Source organism: Mytilus edulis, chromosome 2 (assembly GCF_963676685.1).
Source record: "Mytilus edulis chromosome 2, xbMytEdul2.2, whole genome shotgun sequence".
NCBI classification, from domain to species: domain Eukaryota; kingdom Metazoa; phylum Mollusca; class Bivalvia; order Mytilida; family Mytilidae; genus Mytilus; species Mytilus edulis.
Genome location: NC_092345.1, coordinates 37,838,994 through 37,864,448, shown reverse-complemented (window position 1 = coordinate 37,864,448; position 25,455 = coordinate 37,838,994). Strand labels below are relative to the sequence as shown.

Sequence of the window (25,455 nt, the reverse complement as noted above, 5' to 3'; positions counted from 1 at the left end):
CAAAATATATATCGCGGAAACCAGAGTCGTGATTTGTTGCAAGAGTTAGTCTAAGAATAAGAATACGTGTAGACTCTTACTCTGGGGCGTATAAGTATCTTTTCTGTTTGTGTGTGTGGTTGTAGGCCAACACATAACCCAGTCACAAGATACACCCACTGCCAGTTTTAATTTGTGACAACTTTATTCCTGTGACAATTTTTTCGTGTTTTTTTTTTTCTTTCACTTTTTTTAAATGAATTTAAAACACGGCAATCATTTTAATCATAATTAATTGCATTTTCATGTTTGCGGCGGCCGTTACTACATATGTGGATGAATGGGGCCATGTAGTTGGTGCCTGGCTCAAAAACATGTTTTACCATACCAGCTGGGACCAAATATAACCTGATATACTAGACACTTTTATGAAAATAGTTCTCTATAATAAAAGCCTTACTTAAACTAATATCTGTAAACACGTGATTCGAAACCTTAAATTTAACAAATGTTTACTTACATAAACCATAAAACCGATAGCGCTATTAATTCAACTGCACCAGATGTATTTAGACAAATAATCAGCGGTCTCTTCAGTGCAAATCCCTCAGCTATGCTCGATCGAAGGCTCAGGCAGCCAAGTATTTCAAATCCAATGCCTATATTACGTTGAAGAGCAAATAAAACGAAAAAAAGAGACAAGGGAAAATAAAACCTAAACAAGGCAATCAGAAAATATGCATTAGGGATTTATCCTAAAATGATTTCCTAAAATTACAATAAAACCAACGTCCGTATTTTTTCTGGTAAAACTCAAATCAAAATGAGAAAAATAGAGGTACAATAGTGTTTAATGAAAAGACGGAAATTTCGTATCCCTTGCCTTGTATCACAAAGAAGCACACAAATCTATGTGTCGTACTGAATCTGCAATCTTTGACATTAGACGTAAACAGGCAATAATCAATTAACCGAAACTCCCTAATTTTTGACCTTTCCATGTTAACAGGCATATATTTTGCTGGTTATTTCTATATATATACTTCATCAAACTGAAAATCTTAATGTGACTGACCGTGTCCAACTACCTCAACAGAATGAACTATTCTGTAATTATATGTTGAATCATCAAAATCGCCAATCACTTTATGTAGTGTCAAAGATGACCATTTTCAAAAGTTGTTTATCACTATTTCTAGAGATGTTTATTTGTATGGGGATGGGGAGGGATGTATGATAAATAACTGTTTTACTAGTATACAATGTTCTCTATTATATTTAAAGCAAGACCAAACTATTTTGTTTGGTTTTCTGCATTGATTTTATGTACAAGTTAGCCAGTTCTCACGGATGTTTTGGAGATACGATCATGTCTTCATGGAATATATGTTTCATAGGTTACGACGGATATGTGCTAATTGTGGTTATAACAATCCCGTCCTCCTTTCCTCGAATGTGGCCTACTGAATGGGACACTTATCGACAGCTGTATATAGGGTTTGACTCACATGTGCAACACGACGGGTGCCACATTAGAGCAAGATTTGCTGACCCTTCCGGATCATTTGATAACGCCTCTGGTCTCTGGTATTTGATGTGGTTCGTGTAGCGCAGTCTTTTGGTTTTGAATGTTGTGTTTTGTAGACAGTGGTTTGCCTTTTGGTCGTTTCTTTACTTGTGCCATGGCATTGCCAGTTCGTTTTCGACTATTCCTTTGGTATCTCCCCTTCTTTTCTTTCAACATACTATTTGTTACGTTGCTGCATGAAATCAGCTATGAAGTACAACTTCATATTTAAGTTTTTATAGGAAGGCAAGATTAAATATCAGCAGATTAAATATCAAAACAACTGATAAAATAAAATGCCAACGACAACCAATAAATTACACGACTTTGAACGAACAAAATTGAAAGATATAAGTGCCATGTGAAAGACGTCATTAACAGTTTTGAGGTGAAAGCACGTTAGTAAAAAGTATCGACAGGATGTACTAGCAAAAGTGTTAACAATAAATTGGCACAAAACAGAAGAAACAACAAACAATGAAAACAAAAAACACCAAAGCAACAACCTAAATGTTCATATGAACATTTTATGTAAAATATTAATTTAAAATCCTGATATTCTATCAAATTATGATCGGTTTTACATTTTGATTGTTCAGTTTTGACAAAGACTTATACAATTTATTACATACGAGTTTGCTGTTATTCTGATGTTGTACGGTTTTCAGTAAAACGGGAGAGAAGAAATCAAGAGGCAATTACCGATACTGCATGTCGAAGGAAATCAGACATGCAATAACATGGCTAAAATAGATAAAAAAAAATTAAAAAAATAAAAAAACCTACACAGCCTTACAAAAAGGGTATTATGTCAGGTACCCCGGAAGTTCCTGCTCCACTATCTTTTAGTTGAAAGTCACTCAAAAAGTTCCCCTGCATGAGGAAGCGGTAAGTAGCCTCTGGGGAACACTTAGCGTTGTGTGCCTCTGGAGAACACATTTCAAAAGTAACCATAGAAAACAATAGATTTATCATTTAAGTCATATATTTTAACAAAAAATGCATAACACTTTAATAACGATTTTAAAAAGTTATGAAATATACGAAAAAGTATTCCATTAAATATGAGGATTGGTACAGTCCTATTATTTATACACATACTAGTCCTCAGTGTGGTCCTTGGTTGATAGTTGACGCATTAGGTAATCGTACAATATTTCATTAATTTTTCAATATATGTTTTATAACCTCGTCCATATTTTGAAAAATAAACGCGTAAAGAAAAAAAAAATGTATTGAACTATTCTATGTATTTTCAGATGATTTTGGTAAACACATGTCAATGTTCATACTCGAATCACAAATTTTAATTTTCTCGAAATGACATGTTCCAATTTGGTTGCAAGACTCGGCGTTACAGTTACTACGACAAGTGTTCCATTCGTTATCTTCTTTTTCTATTTCCTTTTCTATAGTGACTTTGCAATCTTTCAGAGAGGACGAATTAAAGTCATTCGGAACACACATCCCCGAGCAGGTGTTTTCAAAATGACAACCTGCAGCTATACAATCTCTGGAAATACATTTGTCTAAGCATTCGCTCCATTTAGCTGCCCTATTTTGTCGTTCTGTGTTTACCAATGATGTGTCTTTACAACTACAACTCCTCCTTTTAATGTCCCTACCTTCTACGCTGTGTGGTAATAAAATTACTGAAATTAAAGAAACAAATTGTAAGAGTAAAATGTCATTTTTCTTTTTCTATTTTGTACTATATTTTACATGCCAAAAGATTTTACAATAGTAAATGGATCCCCAAAAAAGTGGTCATCAAAACATGCGTTGCATAAAGTCAGATATATGAAAGAACAGTTAAATAGGTTTTTAGGTTTAATGTGACGTCTATTTTCACTGAACTAGTATACAATTCTCAGTATAGGGGCAGCTGAAGTCCGCCTCTGGCTTCGGGGTTATCTCTGTGTGTTGAAGACCCATTGGTGGCATTTATCTGTTTTTTGCTCTTTAGTCGAGTTGTTGGCTTTTTGACAAATTCTCTATTTCAATCCGCAATTTTATGCACATCATGAAGGCAAGAGTGAGCACTGAAATCTAAGACTATCACAGGTGTTCCAGAAGGACAAAAAGTTTATACTCCACAACAGGTTTACGTCGGGCGCTCATGACTTTAAAATTTCTCATATATTTATTGGTATGCTGAGTCATATGTTATACAACTTTACGCAGTACTCGGAGTACAAAATTCTAAACACAAAATACAGTATTTTCATTGGTTGATTTCTGAGTCCGATAATTGTGCTCAAAATGTTGATGACGACAAAGCCAGCGGAAAAGTCGTATTTTGGGATACATGTACATCATTGGCGAGCAGAAAACTGGGACTTGTTGCGACAAACGGAACATAAAGTAGGTAGTCATACGTGACTCAATTGTGCTGGGTCATGCCATCAACAAAATAAGATTTAAAGCTTGCGTTAAAAAAGCATCAACATTAAGACAAATAAAAAGCATAACCTAGACATTTAGAGGTCAATATACGGCATTATTTCACATCAGTTAAGAATAAGCTTGTTATTGGATAAAAAGGGGCCACATGACATTCGTTATTCTTCAGCTATAATTTCCATCGGTCATTAACAGAACAAAACGGACCAGAAAACCGGTCGTTAACATACTTTTACATGATAATGACCGGTGGGGCGTGGTCTGTTTGTTAATGACCGTTGTGGCGTGGTTTCCGTCTGTTAATGACAGTTGGGCGCGGTTTCCGTCTGTTAATGACCATTGGACGTGGTTTCTCTGTTTAGACAGATGTTCCTTTAATAAAACATTTTCCAGTTTTCAATATCATATTTAAGTTGTTGAATTGTTAACCATATGTTTCCGTAAATTATAAGATTATAGAGAACTTGATTTAATATTCATATACTGAAAAATTGCACTAAAATACAAGTCAGTATTACTACGACTGATCTTCCATCTTTGTCCAAAAAAACTCAAGTTGCTTTGGACACTTTTGAATTCATGAGAATTTTAAAAACATGGTTTCTTACTGAAATAACAGTTATCGAAGAAGTGGTCATTATCGTGATACATGGACTGCCCGTGGGACAGTGGTATTGACTGTGACAGCAATAATGATATCGCCTTCGGTTCAGTCTTTATCACTATCTTAGGCAATACCACTGTCCTGTGGGCAACAATAGACAACAGTATATCAAGATCGAAATAAATCGACACATTTTTTTTAAATTTGAAAATGATTCATAAAACAAAACAAAGTCAAATTCAATTCAAGTTTAAAAATAAGTCTATATACAAAATACTCGAAATTTCAAATTACATAGTTACAACATATAATTTAAGATTGCAAATTTGGAATTACAACACCTAACTTTCCATTGAAATGTCACTAAGACATTTATAAAACCCATTTGATTAGATTTCAGTTCTATCTTGACTCGCTTATTCCATGAAGATAAGAATGGCAAAAATCAGTGATGTTTTTTTTATTTTGATTTTTATAAAACTTAGGTTTTTTATTTTGATTTTTATAAAACTTGTTTTTTTTAATGTATACATTCTCTCTGTCACTAGTCTTTTCTATACTTGATCTCTCCCTTCTAAATATGAAGGTAATAGCCATTCTTGTTTCCTGAGCAAAGCAGATAAGTGGACAGGGTACATTGTTTTCTTATACTTAAAATGTTTGTGTATTGAACTGTGCAAAATTGATAATGTTTTTTTCTTTGTAACTCAGTTTTACGTTTGATTGACTTGTTTGCCTTTTTCTTTTGAAAACCATATTGTTAAAAGTCATGAAACTTAAGAATTTTATCCAAAAAAATGATTAGAAAATGTTTTGTTCGTTTGTTTGTGCTGTTGTTTTTCTTAAGATTGATTTTCTACGATTTATAATCATATTTTTGATTAACTTGCAATGAATCACGAAAACGTAATGATAGGTGATACTCACAGAAAAGAACTATCATTATAGTATTTTGCCTCATTCTCTTTTCGTCTCCTATGTATAGAATGATCTAGTTTGGTTGCAACCTGAAATCAAAACATAGGATAAACGTATAACTCAGACCATCTGAATAAGATCGCTCTACAGGGTATAACACTGGTCTTCTCTATTTTTTATTGTCTTTATGAATGTCGAATGTTTGATCAAGCCACTTAAGTCATCATTGATAGGTGACTATGAGTGTAAAATCTGTAAAATCAATTAGTGATGAATACATTTGTGTTTAATGTTCAGCGACAAATATTACCTGCACACCATGACGAGTACATGTTCATGTGATACGTGATATGATTAGATCCTACTATGTACACTGCCGACATGCTGAGTAGTGCTAGGTCACCAAGTAACAGTCAACAGTAACACAGGTCACCAAGTGACAGTCAACAGTAACACAGGTCACATAGTAACAGTCAACAGTAACACATGCCACCCTATCAGTATACCTTAATAATATTTTGATTCTAGCTGACCAGGCTTTGCTCTTACTCCTGAATCCCAAGTGCTTAGCCGATAAGCCATAAATACCATTTATTCAAGTCTTTGGTTTGGTCTGAAAACCGAGTGGTGTAACAGCACACCATAAGAACAAACTGTAAAAATCAGATACAAAGCCTGGATTCAAAAGATTGGTACGAGATACAAAAAAACTATAGATATAACCAAGAGACCTAAAGCACCGAAATAAGGGTACTCGCAGTTATTGAATGCTAAATCGAAGCCCAAAAAAAGCAAATAATAGATAAATCATGTTCTCCTAGACTAAAGTATCAATATGTACACATCAAGCGATTTTTTGTAAAGATGTCATACACAGGCTGAGAAACGGATAACATTGTGTAATGCCAAAATATAACAGTAAACAGTATCGATAGGATGTAGGTCGCCAGTTCTTACAACTGAACATATTATAGATATAGGAAGATTTGGTATGAGTGCAAATGAGACAACTCTCCATCCAAATATCAATTTATAAAAGTAAACCATTATAGGTCAATGTACGGCCTTCAACACGGAGCCTTGACTCACACCGAACAACAAGTTATAAAGGGTCCCAAAATTACTAGTGTAAAACCATTCAAACGGGAAAACAAACGGTCTAATCTATATAAACAAATGAGAAACGAGAAACACGTATAAATTAAATAAACAAACGACAACTACTGTACATAAGATTCCTGACTTAGGACAGGTGCAAACCTTCCCCCTTTTTCTGAAACAATAGTATAACATCACAACATAGAAAAACACACGATAAAATATCAATTAGAAGGCTTAACTCAATCAAAAAACATATATTAACACAATGAACGAATAAATTTGATCTTCGATACCTGAATGCAAATACATGGTAATATAAATAAAACATTAGGGACAAACATTTAAAAGCAAACAAACAGGTCCAAACAAAGCCATTTCAAGACACCACCTATGCATGTAAAGCAATTCCTATTTACTTATGTTTTAATTTTTCTAACACCGTAACAATGTTGTAATCGATAAAAACAATTTTGAAAGATTTTATTACTGTTAAATTGATGATTTTAAAGATTAATTTATTAATAACTAAGTATTTAGTTTTCTATTGTAGTTTATCTGTTGGTCTTTTTAGCCATGGTGTTGTCAATCTATTTTCGACTCAGGGTTTGAATAAACCTTTGATAAACTAGTATTTCGCCTCTCTTTAACCAAAGTATACATTAGTTAACATGGATCGTGTCTAAATGTACGGCCTTTATAAACAATATCATATCACCGTGAAAAATTAGTATATTGTGAATGTTTTTAAGGAATCCTACAGGTACAGACGACTCTTTTTTTAACCAAAACTTTGTATTTATGAAAACAAAATAGTGAGTTTTTTAATCGATTTGTATCATAGCGAACAAGTATCGAAATAAGCACAAAGTATTCTTACTGGTTCTAATAAAAATCACCAACCAAAAATGGAAAATTAACTGAAATCTGCTCTTTTATAGTAATGAATTTTAGTACGTTTCACATGTGAAACTGAAATATTCAAGACGAGAAAAGGAGACCAAACAGACACTGTCACAGCGAACAAATATCAAAATAAGCACTCAGTAGGAAAGTTCAAATAAAATCACCCACCAAAAATGGAAAATTAACAATCAGGAACTTAAAATCTGCTCTTTTATAGTCATAAATTTTAGTACGTTTCACATGCGAAACTGAAATTTCAAGTCGAGAAAAGGACCCTTAAAGCTGACTGTACAAGATTTATTTAAAATAAGTTCCTTTGGTTAAATTTCAGCTGTAAAATTAGAATATCTTAAAAGTTTTAAATAAAAAATATCACTAAGATAACAGTAAATGTTTTTAAATTTATCAATTAAATGTAATTTAGACGCACCTTTACTGATTTTGGGCATAAATTGTTATTCATAACATTACCGGAACAAGTCTGCTATTAAATAAGCGCAATTAGTGTCCATTTCAAACCGCGCCGAAGTACGTCCATTATTCATTTTTCATTATTCAAAATTCAATAATGAATATTGAAATAGTTCATTATTCACTATTCAATGTTAAGTGATGAATAAGGAATAATGAAATGGTTTATGTTTCAGTATTCAAGTTCAAAAGTGAATAATGAAAACAAAAATTTACTGTGACACTATCCCGTATTTCTGAATTCGTCATTTTGATGTTATTTAACACATATTCAAATTTATATCAGAAAATAAAATTAAAACACTCTTTTAAATTTTAACTTAATTTATTTATTTAGTTTTGGAGGATTAACTGACTATTTTTAACAGGAATTCATTAAACCATTGCCGAAACGTACATAGATATTGTCAAGGAGTCTACAGCTTTTAAAATTACAGTACCATTAGTTATATTTAAATTAGCACATTTCCCTATTTCATTACAGTGAGCCATTGCAAAGCTAATGAAAACAAATAAAAGCAAAAGGCATCGCAGTTAATGAAGTCCTTTTTGAATGTGGTGTGCTGAGCTTTCAGTGAAATAAAAAAATCAACAAATTGGAAATGTTGTCTCAATTAAATTATATAATAAATCAATGCAAAAATATAACCGATAAGTATTCTGTATACATAAAATTTATGTTGAAGTTTATAATTTTTAAATTTGTAACACTGTTAGATATTGACAAATAAAATTTATTTAAAAGCTGAAGCTGATAAAAAATAATGACAAACTTTTTTAACTTCTTACCTTCGAATTGCAATAAGTAGAAAAGAAATGAAAGTTTTCATGGTTTGTATATATAAGGCTGTATGTTTGACCTCCCACGAAATATCAAAGAAAAATTAGTACGTAAATATAAATACCATGTTCAAATATCGTATTTTCATATTGAATAGATATACAATAAAAAAACATAACTTTAAACGATAAAAACTTAATATTATAATAATTTATTGGTACTATTTTCGCATCATTTCCTCACTAATTACTGAGGTTTAACGTCCTTGACAAAAACCTTGTTAACATTTTACTACTACGAAAGAGTGTTGCTCCTGTACATTGGGAAAATTACCAGATGTGGTTCAGAATGGGTAAGAAAAAAAAATCATGAAAGCAGAAGAAAAAACATATATTGGTAACATGAAAAGTAGAAGACCGATAGGTCTCTGTATGGCCTTTAACAGTGAGCAAAACCAATACCGCATAGTTACTGGTAGTTATCAAAGAAGGCCCCGAAATAAAAGTATCTAACATAAAAAAAACTATTATGATATGAAAAAGGAAATATTGGTTATTTGTCGATGAGACAGCAACCCAGCGAAAAGCATTACCAAAAGACAAGAATATATCAGTTTCTATACAATATTCTACGCACTAACTCCTCCGCAGGTTTAAAAAAAACCCAAAAAAAACTGAAATTACAAAGATTAAAAGATCTGCTTACTACACCTTTTTCTCAAAATATAATAACAAAATACCTTTTATTGAAAAGCGGAGGCGGAGTTAAAATTACACAAAACATAGTCTGTCTTTCCCCTTCTCGACAACCCTACAGTAACCATACAATATAGAGTAAAAATTGCCGAAGCCACAATCCCGTCCTTCGTCAACATATGTTTTAAAATATATATACATATCTTATATAATTGTACACATCCAGCCAGGTAACAATAAGAAGAGGTAATTTCTAACTGTTCTGATTGACTCTGTAGTGAGATTATAGTACTTTTAAAAATAATACACAGACATTAAAATACACAAATGAAAATAAAATGTATAACAGTAGTTAACACATGACATGGGTAAAATCTCTTTGTTCTTACTGTGCTATAATCTGAATAATGCACAGCTAAGGTGTGCATTAACTACCTCAGATATACTGCACAGTTCAAATCTATTTTTACCTTTAGGGGCGTTTCCTGGATTCTGATAGGGGTGTTACATGTATTCTATTAGATTAAAAAATATCAACGATTGTATCGAGACCAAAATGTTATGTTGTCCAATTCAAGGATGAACAACCTATCCCCCCCCCCCCAAAAAAAAACGAACCCGCCACCTGACTAGAAGTTACAAAAAAGTTGATTAATGAAACACCTTGTACAAACATCGTTGTTTCAAAATAAGAAAAAAAATAATGGATCGATTGTTGGTGTTTTAACGTCAATTTTAAGCAGCGCCACATTTCGGCTATTTCAGGGCGACCAGTTTTAATTGGTAGAGAGAGCCGGAGTGCCCAGAGTAACCACACACCTTTGATAGAAAAACTGACAGTTTTTAATCAATTAATATTGGAGTTGAACCCTCAAACCCTCAGTGTTAACTGTCTGGTGATTACAGTAGAAGAACTACTTAGACTTTTTGGCAAACGTGGCCACTGATGAAAAAAGAAAGGTTTCTCTCTCCTTTTTAATTATCTAAACTGGAACATAAAATATTTTATTTCATATTATTTTGTGTACACAATGTAATTCTTAAATCAATTTTTTTAAAGTCAGAACAGATAATAATGATTTTTGTAGTTTCCAGTGCCAAACAAGAAATCATGTATTTAAGAATATTCAAAAAATGAAATCTGATTTGAATAAGTTTTGGACTCAATGAAATTCATTACAATGTTTGGCATATTTATTCCTATAAAGGGACTGACTATTTGGGTATCGAATGTAATTTGGGGTCGGAGGAAAGGGGGAAAAGGGGGGGGGAGGGCGTTAAAGATTAAAAAAGATAAACGTTGTTTCTGTTTTTTAAACATTTTAAATTTATGTACAAACATTTTCCTCTAAGCATATCATTAAGGAAAGAAAAGCAATTAATCGTCACAGATTTAAAAGTACAATAAATCGTCACTGATTGCAAAAATAAAGTCTGAATAAATTTAACAGAAACGATAGAAAAAATTTACAATTAAATCACATATAATGTAACAATTTAGGAAGAAGCTTGAATTTAAAAAAAAAAAAATTATTTAAAACTAACCAACCTCTTACTACATGTTTTACTTTACAAGAAACTTTACTAGGAGCCGTGGAATTCGGAATATCGTAAAGCATATTTCTAAAACGTTCAAGTAAATTGATGGCGTCATGTGTTAAAACAGTTTTGGCCAATCAATATAAAAAAGAAGATGTGGTATGATTGCCAATGAAACAACTATCCACAAAAGACCAAAATGACACAGACATTAACAACTATAGGTCACCATACGGCCTTCAAATCGGTATATTGGATTTAATCTGCCCGGCTCGTGTGACCCTTTAACCCGAACTCCTACGTCGTTCGGGTTAATCAGGGTCACATAAGTCGTGCAGATTAAATCCAACAAGTACACACCCGCGATATCGCGGGTCCGTGACTGAATTAAAGTATATAACTATGCCTAAGCCTTATTTTAGTAATTAGTATTGTCATCTGATAAAGTCATGTCGATTATAAGATACAAAGTTTTCTCTGCTTTCAAATCTTTCTGTTTGAACCCGTCGACCTGGAACTTATCAATTATTGGTAATATTAATTATTTGGAAAACAAAAAGTCCTGGCTATCCAGGAATGGAGTATTTTTCAATCAACAGCATTGTCCTATATTAGTTATCTTAGAAAGTCTTGCTGATTGCTGAATAAAACTACAATAGGGAACAATTTGACAATGATTGAATTTAGTAGTGTCAGCCCTTTAATTATGACCCGTGTATAAAAGCAAAATCCTAAATACACCGTTTGGTGGTGCGCCTGTCAAATGCGGAACGTACAGATAAGGTAATAGCTAACAGGTGAATATACTATTGGTATCGGTATCGGATTCGACCCGGAACTTGTTTTAAAATTATTGGCAATATTAATTATGTGGAAATCAAAAGGGTCTGGAGTGGTGTAATTTTTAATCTACACCATTGTCCTATATTAGTTATATATAGAGTTGAATTCTTTGATTTGCCGTTTTTACCCGATGACGGCTGACAAATTGGACCTCGTAGTTTTAGTATTATAGATATACCGACTTGCTTGGTCAATAACTATAACATAAGGCGGTGAACATTTAATTTTCTGACGGTGGGGGTTGGAGGATTTGAAAATTATTTACTTGGCTAGGAAAGAACTGAAAATAAATGACTTTTCACAATACAGGATGAAAATGAATGTTCTGCAACATAAAATCCAGAATAGTTGATGATACAGAAAATGAACTAAGGTGAAAATAAATACGAAAAATTAAGCATGCGTAGCAAAAAACGTTTTAATTTGATGTAAGCAACTCGTGAATATTTTTTTTAACTTTAAACCAAATAGTGATATTCCTATTTCTTTTTTATCCACTGCTGCATTTCCATTCGATTTTTTCGTCAACATACAATAACATCACAAGGAATACAAATAAAAGACTTGGTTAAATACAAAATCATAACAATTTAACTAAACATAAGATTGAAGACACGTTTGTTTTGGATTAGAATTTATTGGTTTTACTGAATACAATGAAACTAAAATGTACCCTGAGTTAATCAAAATATTTGGACATGTAGTAAAGGTTCGTTAGCAATCCAACCAATGTAAATAGAAGAGGGTGGCAATAGGTGATCCGTTAACATGTTCACAACATCTCGATTTTGGCAAAAACAGTTAACAACAAATGCAAAAAATGTTGATAACAGTTAACAAAGTGGGTTGAAAACAGTAGACAGTTTAAATTTATCTCAGATAACAGTAAACAACACCTTGAAAAGGACCAAAACAGGATAACATAAAAAGGTATTGCACCCCCCCCCCCTTTTCCCTCATAGTATTTCGGGGGGGGGGTCTATTATCCTAACTAATTCCTCAAACAAAACCGTTTCTCCTTAATGTGTTCTGTTTTGACCTGTTCAAGTTAAATTTGTGCAATGTTTTAGATATAGGAAGATGTGGTTTACATGTTTATGTTGTTCTGAAATCTGGCTTTCAGATGTCTTATTTAAATCATAAGATGCTTCATAATACGCAAATAGTAAGTAAACATCGTTATAAATCATTATAATAAAAAAACACTCAATTCAAAAACTTTGACATATCTCATAGTCAAGGGAACTTTGATTAATGTCAATTTAAATATGGGAGTTTTTCTCACAAAACATATAGGAAGATTATGACATGCAATTATTGTCTAATAAACTATATATATATAACACAAATTAAGGACAATTTGTAATACAAAAATATATTTTATGATTTGCTGTCATTATACAAGTTTAACTTTTTCTTTGACGAACTTCCGCAAAGAAATTAAAAACAATCCATGATGGTATAATTTATGAAATCCTAAATCAAGTAAATAAAATAAAAAGGGGTTTAAATGTCTTACAGAACACCTGCGGTGATATGCATAAAACCATGGCCACTTAAGTTAAAATTTCAAATCGTAGTGCTAATTTATCGTTTGACATGTAAAAAAATCCGTCCGTTCGGAATAAATCTTAACTTAAGTAGATCTATGCATACGGGCCATGTACTATTCACAGTCAACTGTTTAATCTGGTCAGTACTCGCAAGTGATACCGTTCATAGTTTACTGCATACACTATAAAACAGAGAAACTGTTTTTAATTTAATTCTAGCAAGGAGTTTCTACACAGCCTCCTTGGTAAGACTATACATGCAATCAAGTGGAATCAAATGATAGTTTATTGATTTTAGTTTGCCTGATTACGTCCAGTGGAAAATGTTTCATGCATGTCGAGTCAAGCCCAAGAACAACTCCAGGCCATGTAAAAGATCAGTCCGGTATAAAGGTCGAGGAAATTGGGACGGCCTCTTAAAAATGAGAATATTGGATAAGGATATTTATAAACGTCACCTTGTAACACGCCTCATACGACCCCTCAGAGAGTTGTTGTTATGGTTCTTAACATGTCGAGGCGTCAGATTTAACATCTCCATTCTGACCGCATCCGTGACTGTGTACTTGTTCATCCAATACAGTCAAATGGACGTCCCACTTTTGCAAGGGTTTTACTGCGGATCGAAAACAGACCAAAGTGGCTATTTTTCGATGATCGCAGTCGCCCTTGGGGTAGTCAAATGAACATTGTACTGCGTATGGCTCAAATTAAAAAAATCATGTTTATAGTTTAAACGAGAAAATGTAAGATAACAAAGGAATATTAAAACTAAAAAGTTTGTATTTGGAGTAGTTTTGGAAAAAGTACACATGAACGGTTCGTAGTTGGCTTACCCCGATTTCCAACTAAATCCAAATTGCTATACTCGCCAGAATTATGTCTTGAAAGATGAAACTTATATAATTAAATCATTTACTAGATTTATAATTGATTGCATACCCATTAAGTACCAATGAAATGATTGATGTGACAGGTTTGAAAAATGAGATTTTAATGATGAAACTAATTTAACTATTTTTATAAGAAAACGCTGTGTGATATAAATATGTTTTGCTAATTAATTTACATCATAAATAAAATATACTTTTGATAAATTTAAGTTATGTTTCATATTTCAGCTTTTACACAGAATACAATCTTTTAAAAAAATCAGAAAATTTAAATTAATTTCATGACTAAAATGCACCGTTACCAAAATAAACATATTAAGAAATAATGATATAATTTTAGTAACTCGGTAAGGGCATGTCAGTGACCGAAAAATTTGTTTGTCCGTTGGTTTGTCAGTATGGAGAGTTTATTATAATGAATATGTTTTCTAGTTTTTAAAAAATATTTTTACTTTATATAGCGCTTTTAACATGCCCGTTAGGATATTGGAATGTAAGTTTTGATAAATATATATATATATACACCTGGATTAAAATGTTGTACCCCAGATGCGCGTTTCGTTTACAAAAGACTTAGCAATGACGCTCTGTGGCACCGTTAAAGTCCACAATTCCTCTTAAGGTCAAGGATCAGTAAATGAACTAGTCCATAGATTTTTTTTTAATTTAGAACTCGATTAGATATTGAAAATATACATCAGAAAATGTAAAAAAAAAGTATATGTCACCGACTTCGTTTTCGAGAAATATTCATTTTTAAAATGGTCCGAGAGGGTACTTAATTACATTGAATATATAGGGGAAATCTGTATTTTTCTTCTACAATTTTCGGTTTCCGGTATAAATCACGTAAACCGCTCCATAGAATTTTTTTTTAAATTAACATTTTCTTCCTCTTTGTCTTACGAATTAGATGATGTTAAAAAAATATATGGTCACCGACTTCGTTTTCCCTGTAGAAGCGACGCAAACTCAACATTTTGGCCAAAAAACCATCAAAATTCGTGACGTCGTTATATTTATTACATAACGTCACGTTATCATGCTAATTATTTCCAACGTTCTTCGTGTTATTCATGATAATTATGTGTTTCGTATTGATAGATTCTTTTTATCTGGATAATTATCATTAATTTTTATTTTGTATTTCCAATATTCTTTATTCTTTATATTTAGGCACCCAATTATGCTCTTTTTCTTTTTTCTTTTTTTTTTTGCCTTTTATTCTGCTATTTTTGCCCATTATTCTGTATTCCGTTAACCCCAATCAGACCCACTTTTATGGAACATTTTAAAAAGAAATTATACTTTATAAAAAATATGATACATGTTTGTTCATTATCAATACACATGTCTAAAACAATTACTAATTCAAACAAAAATACTTTGTAAGTACATGAACGCAAAAATAGTAAAAACATAAAAATAGAAATCATCAGGTTTTATACTGTCTACAATCTACAAGTTGACGCAATAAAAGATGTAAGTAAAGCTATAATAATATATGATTTGGCAAATTTTTGTAAACAACAGTTACTTTAGCAGCGGAACATGTAATAGCTCGTTTTTTGGTACTATATCACGACAGATCGAGTTCTGTCCATATACTACTGCTTAACATCGCATATATAAACAAACATTATATCAACGATTCTACAAATTATTGAAAGAGTGTCAGGCGGTTATTTATACATCTGCAAGTTAACAATTAAAACACGCAGTCTAACTGACATCTTTGTAAATATTTTTTTTTGTTCTGCATAAAATTTATTGTATACAAGTCTACAAAAACGTTTTAAAAAGTTTAGTAAAAAGTTATTTTTCCATAAGTGTACATGTGTATGCTCGAAGTATATATAGAATCAGTACATAATACACAACATGCGACAAAAAAGGGGGTAGTAATAACAGGAAACTAAATTAAACTAAGGCTTTGATCGATGTAAACTTCAATAAAAGTGGAAGTTACACAAGGGGAACAGGAAAATAAGAATATATTGCATCACTTACGACAACCTTTGAATTGACCAGTGACTTTTTTATTTATTACTGACCAGCCACACCGAGATAATCCAACGAGTTTTTAAGGGTTCATATGAAGTGTGGACCTAAATGTTCTTTATCTTTAAATATAACGCTTATTCTGTAAAATCCTCAATAAACAATTTCCGGGGTCGGAACTCCGGGATCGGGTATTTTTAAACACGGGATTTTGGGATTAATCTTTTCGGGATCCGGGAATTCTTTTTTCGAATTTCGGGATGGCGGGATTTATTTTAAATTACTTTAAATTCGGGACCTCTGGATTTTATTTTTTAAAGTCCGGGATTTCGGGATCAGCTAGGACCCTCCTATTTTTTTAGTAGGTATATAGTAGTAGTATGATATAGAGATGATCGATATAATCTCGTTCTTGACCTTCAAGTTTTATGGGTGAAATAGAATTGAGAACAGTTCTATTCTATATTTGAGATGCTACTTTCAGGGTACATTTTTATTTTTTATTCGGTTAATTTTTACCCATGTCACGATATCACAGTAGCATGGGTTCGAATCCCGGCGAGGGAAGAACCAAAAATTTGCGAAAGCAAATTTACAGATCTAACATTGTTGGGTTGATGTTTAGACGAGTTGTATATACATTATGTACACAGCCATGTATCACCATCATTGATGGCGATCCGATGGATACATCTGTTGTAGGGTTGTCACTGACTCAGACGTACTTATGAATATAATTATTTTCTGTGACTGTATCTTACATTAATTTGTAGGATCCTTTACTATAGATAATTTAGCTGATCTGTAACAATAACATCTTCATGCCTTATATATCATGTACTGTAGTACGCCGCTAGATTAAAACTGACGTGGAAAGGTAACACATGCCCACCGAAAGCTCTTTTTTTGAGAGCCCAGGTGGTCGTGTGGTCTAGCGGGACGGCTGCAGTGCAGGCGATTTGGTGTCACGATATCACAGTAGCATGGGTTCGAATCCCGGCGAGGGAAGAACCAAAAATTTGCGAAAGCAAATTTACAGATCTAACATTGTTGGGTTGATGTTTAGACGAGTAATATATATATAAATATATACAATTCTAAATTGAAAACTACGTTCACACCTATATGATTGCGTTGGATAAAAACCGCAATTTTTATACGTGTGCATGTAAAACAAATATCGTTGTAGAAGGGTCTAAATACAGCGCAAACAACATTATCCAAAAGACCAAAAAAGTATATTTAAACAAAACGCATTTGACTAACAGGTCGAACAACTGATGTTCTTTAACCCTGTTGACTGCCTTTGGCCAAATAAAATTGATCACAAGATGTAACAAAATTGAATTTAATATAACTTTAATACTAAACAGAAAACAATTAACTAGTCGCCAAGATGTTATGCCACAAACATAAGGTGTCAATATATTTTTTGTACACCAGATCCGGATTTCGACAATAAATGTCTCCTCAGTGATGTTAGAGATCGAAACGGTTTTTGGAAGGCCATATATAATTTACCCTCATTTAAAAAAAAAATATATATATTGTTACACAATCTTTCAGACTCATATATATATATATATATAGAGAGAGAGAGAGAGAGAGAGAGAGAGAGAGAGAGAGAGAGAGAGAGAGAGAGAGAGAGAGAGAGAGAGAGAGAGAGAGAGAGAGAGAGAGAGAGAGAGAGAGAGAGAGAGAGAGAGAACAATTTCCCTTGAGGAGACAACCATACGAATCAATACTAGCAAGAAAATTCTTTCAAGGATCCACTGAATGTTCTTTTATTAGGATAATATAATTCCATTTATAACTCTTTAAACCATAAACTATTTATACGTGTATCTATTAAAAAGATTTCTGTTCTATTTTTAACATCGAAACTTTCAACAAAATTGCGGACGTGAAAGAAAACACCATTACAAAAAAAAACCACGTCAGAATACAAAATGTAGCGATGGATTATAAATGATCGTGAAACATCATTTTTGTTTATTTTTCATTTGTTATAGTCTAAAAACTGTTGTATGAATATTAAATTATTGTTCCAACCGTAAAGAAGGTTAAAAATTTAAATGTATTATAGTTTAGTGTCATCTATATGACTGACTGACAGCAGCGGAGAATTTATGACCAGTATTAATTTATGTGGTTCATTTCCTTTTAGCTACTTTGAAAATATTTTTAATTGTTCCGAATGGTGTGATAATTTTTCAAAACAGGGGATATCTAGTCTTACCGTACAAGACTAAGTTTAGTATTAATGTCCCAAACTTGCACCCCCTTCTGCTTATTTCCTGATACACGATGTCTTTTCCCAGTGAATATAGGGTTTTTGTATGGACAGTTTTGACATACTACATATAGAATACAGGGGCGGATCCAAGATTTTGCAAAGGGGGCGAAGTTTTTTAAATTCGCCGAGCGGAGCGAGGCGAACAAATTTTGGGACTTTTTTTGGCTAAAAAACATAAAATAAGTGTAAAATGCACTTTTTAAACGGTTCTACACGTGGGGTATGTATATTTTATAGTTGCTGTTAAGTGTAAGAGTTTGACATTTTTGATGTTGTATTCTCCCCATAAATTGTCTATCATAAAATTATAGTATGGGTCAAAAGCTATGAACTGATATATTTGATGTGGGACTTGTTAGTAAAAAATAGACATGGAAAATTCTCGCTTGTTGTATGTTAAGTAAGCATAAACTCACAGATTTCTTGTTGTAAACAAGATACACGCCGCGCTATTCGATGAATTTTACAATACGAGCGACACGAGTTAAAAAAGACAAACAAGCAATTTTTATACAAATGTTTGCATGGTTGATATGTTTTACCCAACACAATTGAAAATTAACCAAAGGCTACGAATGAGTCTGAAATGACAACGAATTTATGAATGACGGTCGACAAATGGAGACATAAAGGGCACACCAGCAGGCAGGTTGCAGTCTGATCTTGATAAAAGTATTCAATATATCAGTTCATGCAAACCCCAGTCCCCCCAAAAAATACGCCCGTTTTTTATTCATCATGTTCATTTAATGCTATATTATTCTGTTGGAAATTTTCGTTTCTATTAGCCAAAAAGTGGACAAGATTATTGTTTTCAATCTAAATACGGCCAGACTCTCAGATCTCAGACTGATCCTCAAACAAATGGCTCGTACCTTGCACTTTAAATCTATCCAGATCTTATACTGACTGGGGATAATTATTCAGCTATGTTATTTTAAGATAGGCGCGGGCGTTTGGGGTTAAACATAATTTCATAGGTAAATAATATTAATGTGGAACTTTTTTCATGGGATTATAATAGAGTATAACTTTTTTTATGGTTGAATTGTGAAATAGAAGTCAATACGTTCTTGCTCACTCCTTAGTCGCTTTGAAGGTGGCATGATTTTTCATGCTCAGAATTGCAAATGTGTTCCTGTAATTTGAATTTCAAATGACTGATTGACGTTTTTTTCGACGAACTGGTCAACTCAACCATACCGAATCACTCTACTGTGATGTGATTGCCATATAAGTGAGAGGTTTAGCGCTATAAAATCAGGTTCAATCCATCATTTTCTACATTTGAAAATGCCTGTACCAAGTCAGGAATATGAAAGTTGTTGTCCATTCGTTTGATGTGTTTTATCATTTGAATTTGCCATTTGATTAGAGACTTTCCGTTTTGAATTTTCCTCGGAGTTCAGTATTTTGTAATTTTACTTTTAAAATAATCAGTAAATACTGGCGAAAAAAAATCTTTATATGAAAAGAATTGTCTCATAAAAATTAAATACACGGGAAATGGCAAAGTTCGCGAAGTCTAGTCTTATAAATATTTTTACAAAAAAAAGTCCAAGCAAAAAGGGGGGTGTACGCCCTCATGCCCCCTCTGGATCCGCCACTACACGCAGTTACTGACAGCTTGTTCAAAGCCAATAACAACTAATAAAAAAATCAAGCATCTAAGACTAAATTCTTACCAAGATTTCTGTAAATCAGTGTTGATTGAGACCACTGGAAAGAAATGCACCACTATTATTCTGTGTAACAGATTGTCATTGTTGCGTCAACCAGATTGATTTCTTGTTTTACTTCATTTGAATTTTAAAAGTGTAAGAAAAATTGATTTCTTGTCCAAACATACCGTGTGTAGCACTTATAAACATTTGTTCCTGTTTTTAAAACATGCTAAATGTTTATAATTAAAATTGAGAATGGAAATGGGGAATGTGCCAAAGAGACAACAACCCGACCATAGAAAAAAACAACAGCAGAAGGTCACCAATAGGTCTCAATGTAGCGAGAAATTCCCGCACCCGGAGGCGTCCTTCAACTGGTTTGTGTAAATTTACATTCAAACATAAGATGAATTGCATTTATTTCAAACGTGCCAGAAACTGACATGCACATATTCGAATAAGCTGACAATAATTCAAGTGAAAAAGGGATGGGGATATACAAAGTACTGTAAAAGAAAAGTTAGAGAATCTATACTAATAAACGAGAAGAACTTATTTTGTGTGTCGGTTCTCTTCCTTCTACAATGAATTAATCATCATGCCTCTGTGTTCTATATAGGTATAGTCGCATTTGTCATCTTTTCTTATGATTATTTAGTTTGGGTTATTTTTGGAGGAAAACGAAAATAAAGGTGTCAGACCACCAATTAAAAATCCCTATCTGTTCAACCGAATCTTACAATTTTCACAGCTATCTAAATATTTTACCTTAAGTTCACCTTCAAGGAAATCAGGTATATCCTGAATTGTACATGTATCACTTTTCTACATGCCAATTTTCAACTAATGTTTAAAGTCTTATATTAAATTTCTGATCTTGAAAACACAGGTACTACCAAAATAACTCCCTGTTTTCTGGAAATCTTAATTTAGTGTACTATGTAGCGCATTAATCCTGAATTGATAACGCAAACTCACAGACAAGTGAATTTTGACTCAAAATGGTCTAAATATATTTCCCTTTCACCAGAAGTTTCATTTCTGCATATTTGTTGGTTAGTTTAAGTAAACAATGACATCAAAAGTACTATTTTGTGTCAGAGTTCAATATACTGTCGAGACCGCACTGTTTTTCCTCATCATAATTATGTAGAGATAGTGGTGAGCAACAGTGATCAAGTTTTCACACTTGTTTTAACTGGTCGGCAGATATCCAAACTCATAATCAAACACCTGAATCATGTGGGAGAAAATCGGACTCGGAAAGGGCTTGAGTTATTCGAGTTAGTAATTCTGTGTGAAATGAATTATCATAATAATGGTCATATTAACTTTAAATTAACTGTTTACAAAACTTTGAATATTTCGAAATTCTAAGGATTTTCTACCCAAGGAAAAGATAACCGTAGCTGTATTTTGGAAGACATTTGGAAATTTAAAGGTCCTCAATGCTCTTCCACATCGTACTTTAATTTCATAGGTAAATAATATTAATGTGGAACTTTTTTCATGAGATTATAATAGAGTATAACTTTCGTTATGGTTGAATTGTGAAATAGAAGTCAATACGTTCTTGCTCACTCCTTTGTCGCTTTGAAGGTGTCATGATTTTTCATGCTCAGAATTGCAAATGTGTTCCTGTAATTTGAATTTCAAATGACTGATTGACGTTTTTTCGACGAACTGGTCAACTCAACCATACCGAATCACTCTACTGTGATGTGATTGCCATATAAGTGAGAGGTTTAGCGCTATAAAATCAGGTTCAATCCATCATTTCTACATTTGAAAATGCCTGTACCAAGTCAGGAATATGAAAGTTGTTGTCCATTCGTTTGATGTGTTTTATCATTTGAATTTGCCATTTGATTAGGGACTTTCCGTTTTGAATTTTCCTCGGAGTTCAGTATTTTGTAATTTTACTTTTAAAATAATCAGTAAATACTGGCGAAAAAAAATCTTTATATGAAAAGAATTGTCTCATAAAAATTAAATACACGGGAAATGGCAAAGTTCGCGAAGTCTAGTCTTATAAATCTTTTTACAAAAAAAAAAGTCCAAGCAAAAAGGGGTGTACGCCCTCATGCCGCCTCTGGATCCGCCACTACACGCAGTTACTGACAGCTTGTTCAAAGTCAATAACAACTAATAAAAAAATCTAGCATCTAAGACTAAATTCTTAGCAAGATTTCTGTAAATCAGTGTTGATTGAGACCACTGGAAAGAAATGCACCACTGTTTTTCCTCATCACAATTATGTAGAGATAGTGGTGAGCAACAGTGATCAAGTTTTCACACTTGTTTTAACTGGTCGGCAGATATCCAAACTCAAACACCTGAATCAGGTGGGAGAAATTGGACTCGGAAAGGGCTTGAGTTATTCGAGTTAGTAATTCTGTGTGAAATGAATTATCATAATAATGGTCATAACTTTAAATTAACTGTTTACAAAACTTTGAATATTTCGAAATTCTAAGGATTTTCTACCCAAGGAAAAGATAACCGTAGCTGTATTTTGGAAGACATTTGGAAATTTAAGGGTCCTCAATGCTCTTCCACATCGTACTTTAATTTCATAGGTAAATAATATTAATGTGGAACTTTTTTCATGAGATTATAATAGAGTATAACTTTCGTTATGGTTGAATTGTGAAATAGAAGTCAATACGTTCTTGCTCACTCCTTTGTCGCTTTGAAGGTGTCATGATTTTTCATGCTCAGAATTGCAAATGTGTTCCTGTAATTTGAATTTCAAATGACTGATTGACGTTTTTTCGACGAACTGGTCAACTCAACCATACCGAATCACTCTACTGTGATGTGATTGCCATATAAGTGAGAGGTTTAACGCTATAAAATCAGGTTCAATCCATCATTTTCTACATTTGAAAATGCCTGTACCAAGTCAGGAATATGAAAGTTGTTGTCCATTCGTTTGATGTGTTTTATCATTTGAATTTGCCATTTGATTAGGGACTTTCCGTTTTGAATTTTCCTCGGAGTTCAGTATTTTGTAATTTTACTTTTAAAATAATCAGTAAATACTGGCAAAAAAAAATCTTTATATGAAAAGAATTGTCTCATAAAAATTAAATACACGGGAAATGGCAAAGTTCGCGAAGTCTAGTCTAATAAATCTTTTTACAAAAAAAAGTCCAAGCAAAAAGGGGGGTGTACGCCCTCATGCCGCCTCTGGATCCGCCACTACACGCAGTTACTGACAGCTTGTTCAAAGCCAATAACAACTAATAAAAAAATCAAGCATCTAAGACTAAATTCTTACCAAGATTTCTGTAAATCAGTGTTGATTGAGACCACTGGAAAGAAAGGCACCACTATTATTTGTGTCAGAGTTCAATATACTGTCGAGACCGCACTGTTTTTCCTCATCACAATTATGTAGAGATAGTGGTGAGCAACAGTGATCAAGTTTTCACACTTGTTTTAACTGGTCGGCAGATATCCAAACTCAAACACCTGAATCAGGTGGGAGAAAATCGGACTCGGAAAGGGCTTGAGTTATTCGAGTTAGTAATTCTGTGTGAAATGAATTATCATAATAATGGTCATAACTTTAAATTAACTGTTTACAAAACTTTGAATATTTCGAAATTCTAAGGATTTTCTACCCAAGGAAAAGATAACCGTAGCTGTATTTTGGAAGACATTTGGAAATTTAAGGGTCCTCAATGCTCTTCCACATCGTACTTTATTTGCCATTTATAACTTTGTTTCATACGAGCGTTGTGGCACCGTTAAAGTCCACATTTCCTCTAAAGTCCACAACACCGCTAAAGTCCAAAACAAATTACCGCTAAAGTCCACAACGCCGCTAAAGTTCACAAAATTTTCGCTAAAGTCCACAAAATGACCTCCGCTAAAGTCCACAAGAAAACGCCGTTAAAGTCCATAACAACAAATTCCGCTAAAGTCCACAAAAAAGCACCGTTAAAGTCCAAACAATTTTTTTATTAATAAAAATCAATTCGCTTCTTTTTTAACTCCCGATAGTATAGATCTAATAAAAAACATGTTCTTGTGAAGTATCGATTATCAGCTTGAATTATATTTTTGATAAATGAAAATATTACAGTTTCTGATTTTGATCCCCACAAATCTGATCTTTGTATTGCGATCTCCTATCAATCAAACGATCAAACAGACAACATGTAGTAAAAGTTATCTACATGTACATGTAGTTATGGTGCGTTTTTCGTATTCTTTAGTAAACATTTGTACATCCACAAGAAACTCCAATATATCGTTCTTTTCATTTATATGCTGGAGACACTGACATATCTTGGAGCCTATATTTGGGGACCTACTAAAAAGCGCCCATGAGCGCCCTGGGGAAGAAAAAGCGCCCGGGGAAAGTATATAGATATTATATTGGCATGAGACAACTTTGTGTCGATGAAATAAGTTATGCACATTTATTTATTTTTAATTCTAGACAAGTATTTTACTAATTCAGATAATAGACATTTGTTTGTAATAAAGCACAAAATTAAATTTGACAATGGAAATGGGGAATGTGCCAAAGAGACAACAACCCGACCATAGAAAAAAACACAACAGCAGAAGGTCACCAACAGGTCTTCAATGTAGCGAGAAATTCCTGCACCCGGAGGCGTCCTTCAGCTGGCCCGTAAACAAATATATACTAGTTAAGTGATAATAAACGCCATAATAATTTACTAAAAACAAGTATGAATGTTTCAATTTTAACAACAATATATGAATCACTATTTCGAAAGACAGATAATAATGAATCACAGTTAATTCTGAAGATTTTTAAAATGTTAGTCATCAAAAGACATGTTTCTCAAAAACGATATCAAAATGAAAAACGCAAAAACAAAACAGATAGATATTTTATCCGCTAAATTCTAGATACTATTTTATGATCATGACCAAGCTTCTGGCCAAAGGAGTAGGTCCAGTAAGGACCGATTTTGGCCTCAAATTTCAGGTTCATCTGACGAAAGATTTTGACCACTTTTTAAACACTTAAGTGTCTATTTTATTTCATTCAATTAGTTTTTGTGAAAGATTTCAACTGATGTAGTTAGTAAAAACGACCCGATTCAAGCTCAAATTTGGAAAATCTACCAAATATGCCGAAAAATGTCACTTTTCAGATGGTTTTTGTCAAAAATGAAAGTGGCCGCATCCGTGTTCATCCTCAACCTTTACATATGTTATGTATTATCATCAAATACAAGTTACATTTCAATATCAAGG

The 25,455-nt window shown here is 32.9% G+C and overlaps 1 long non-coding RNA gene across 7 annotated transcripts; it reads right to left on the bottom strand.

Moving 5' to 3' along the window:
- Window positions 1–2,513: 2,513 nt before the first annotated feature.
- On the bottom strand, window positions 2,514–23,509 carry LOC139512117 (uncharacterized). Of its 7 annotated transcripts, none has more exons than XR_011662163.1 (4): window positions 23,495–23,509; window positions 20,233–20,266; window positions 5,481–5,560; window positions 2,514–3,198 (listed from the first exon to the last, which is right to left on the bottom strand). It is a non-coding gene; the product is annotated as an uncharacterized lncRNA (long non-coding RNA). The 7 variants fall into 7 exon arrangements; XR_011662164.1 differs by lacking the exon at window positions 23,495–23,509 and adding an exon at window positions 20,980–20,994; XR_011662162.1 differs by lacking the exon at window positions 23,495–23,509 and having other exon boundaries at window positions 20,233–20,300.
- Between the last annotated feature and the right edge of the window lie 1,946 nt (window positions 23,510–25,455).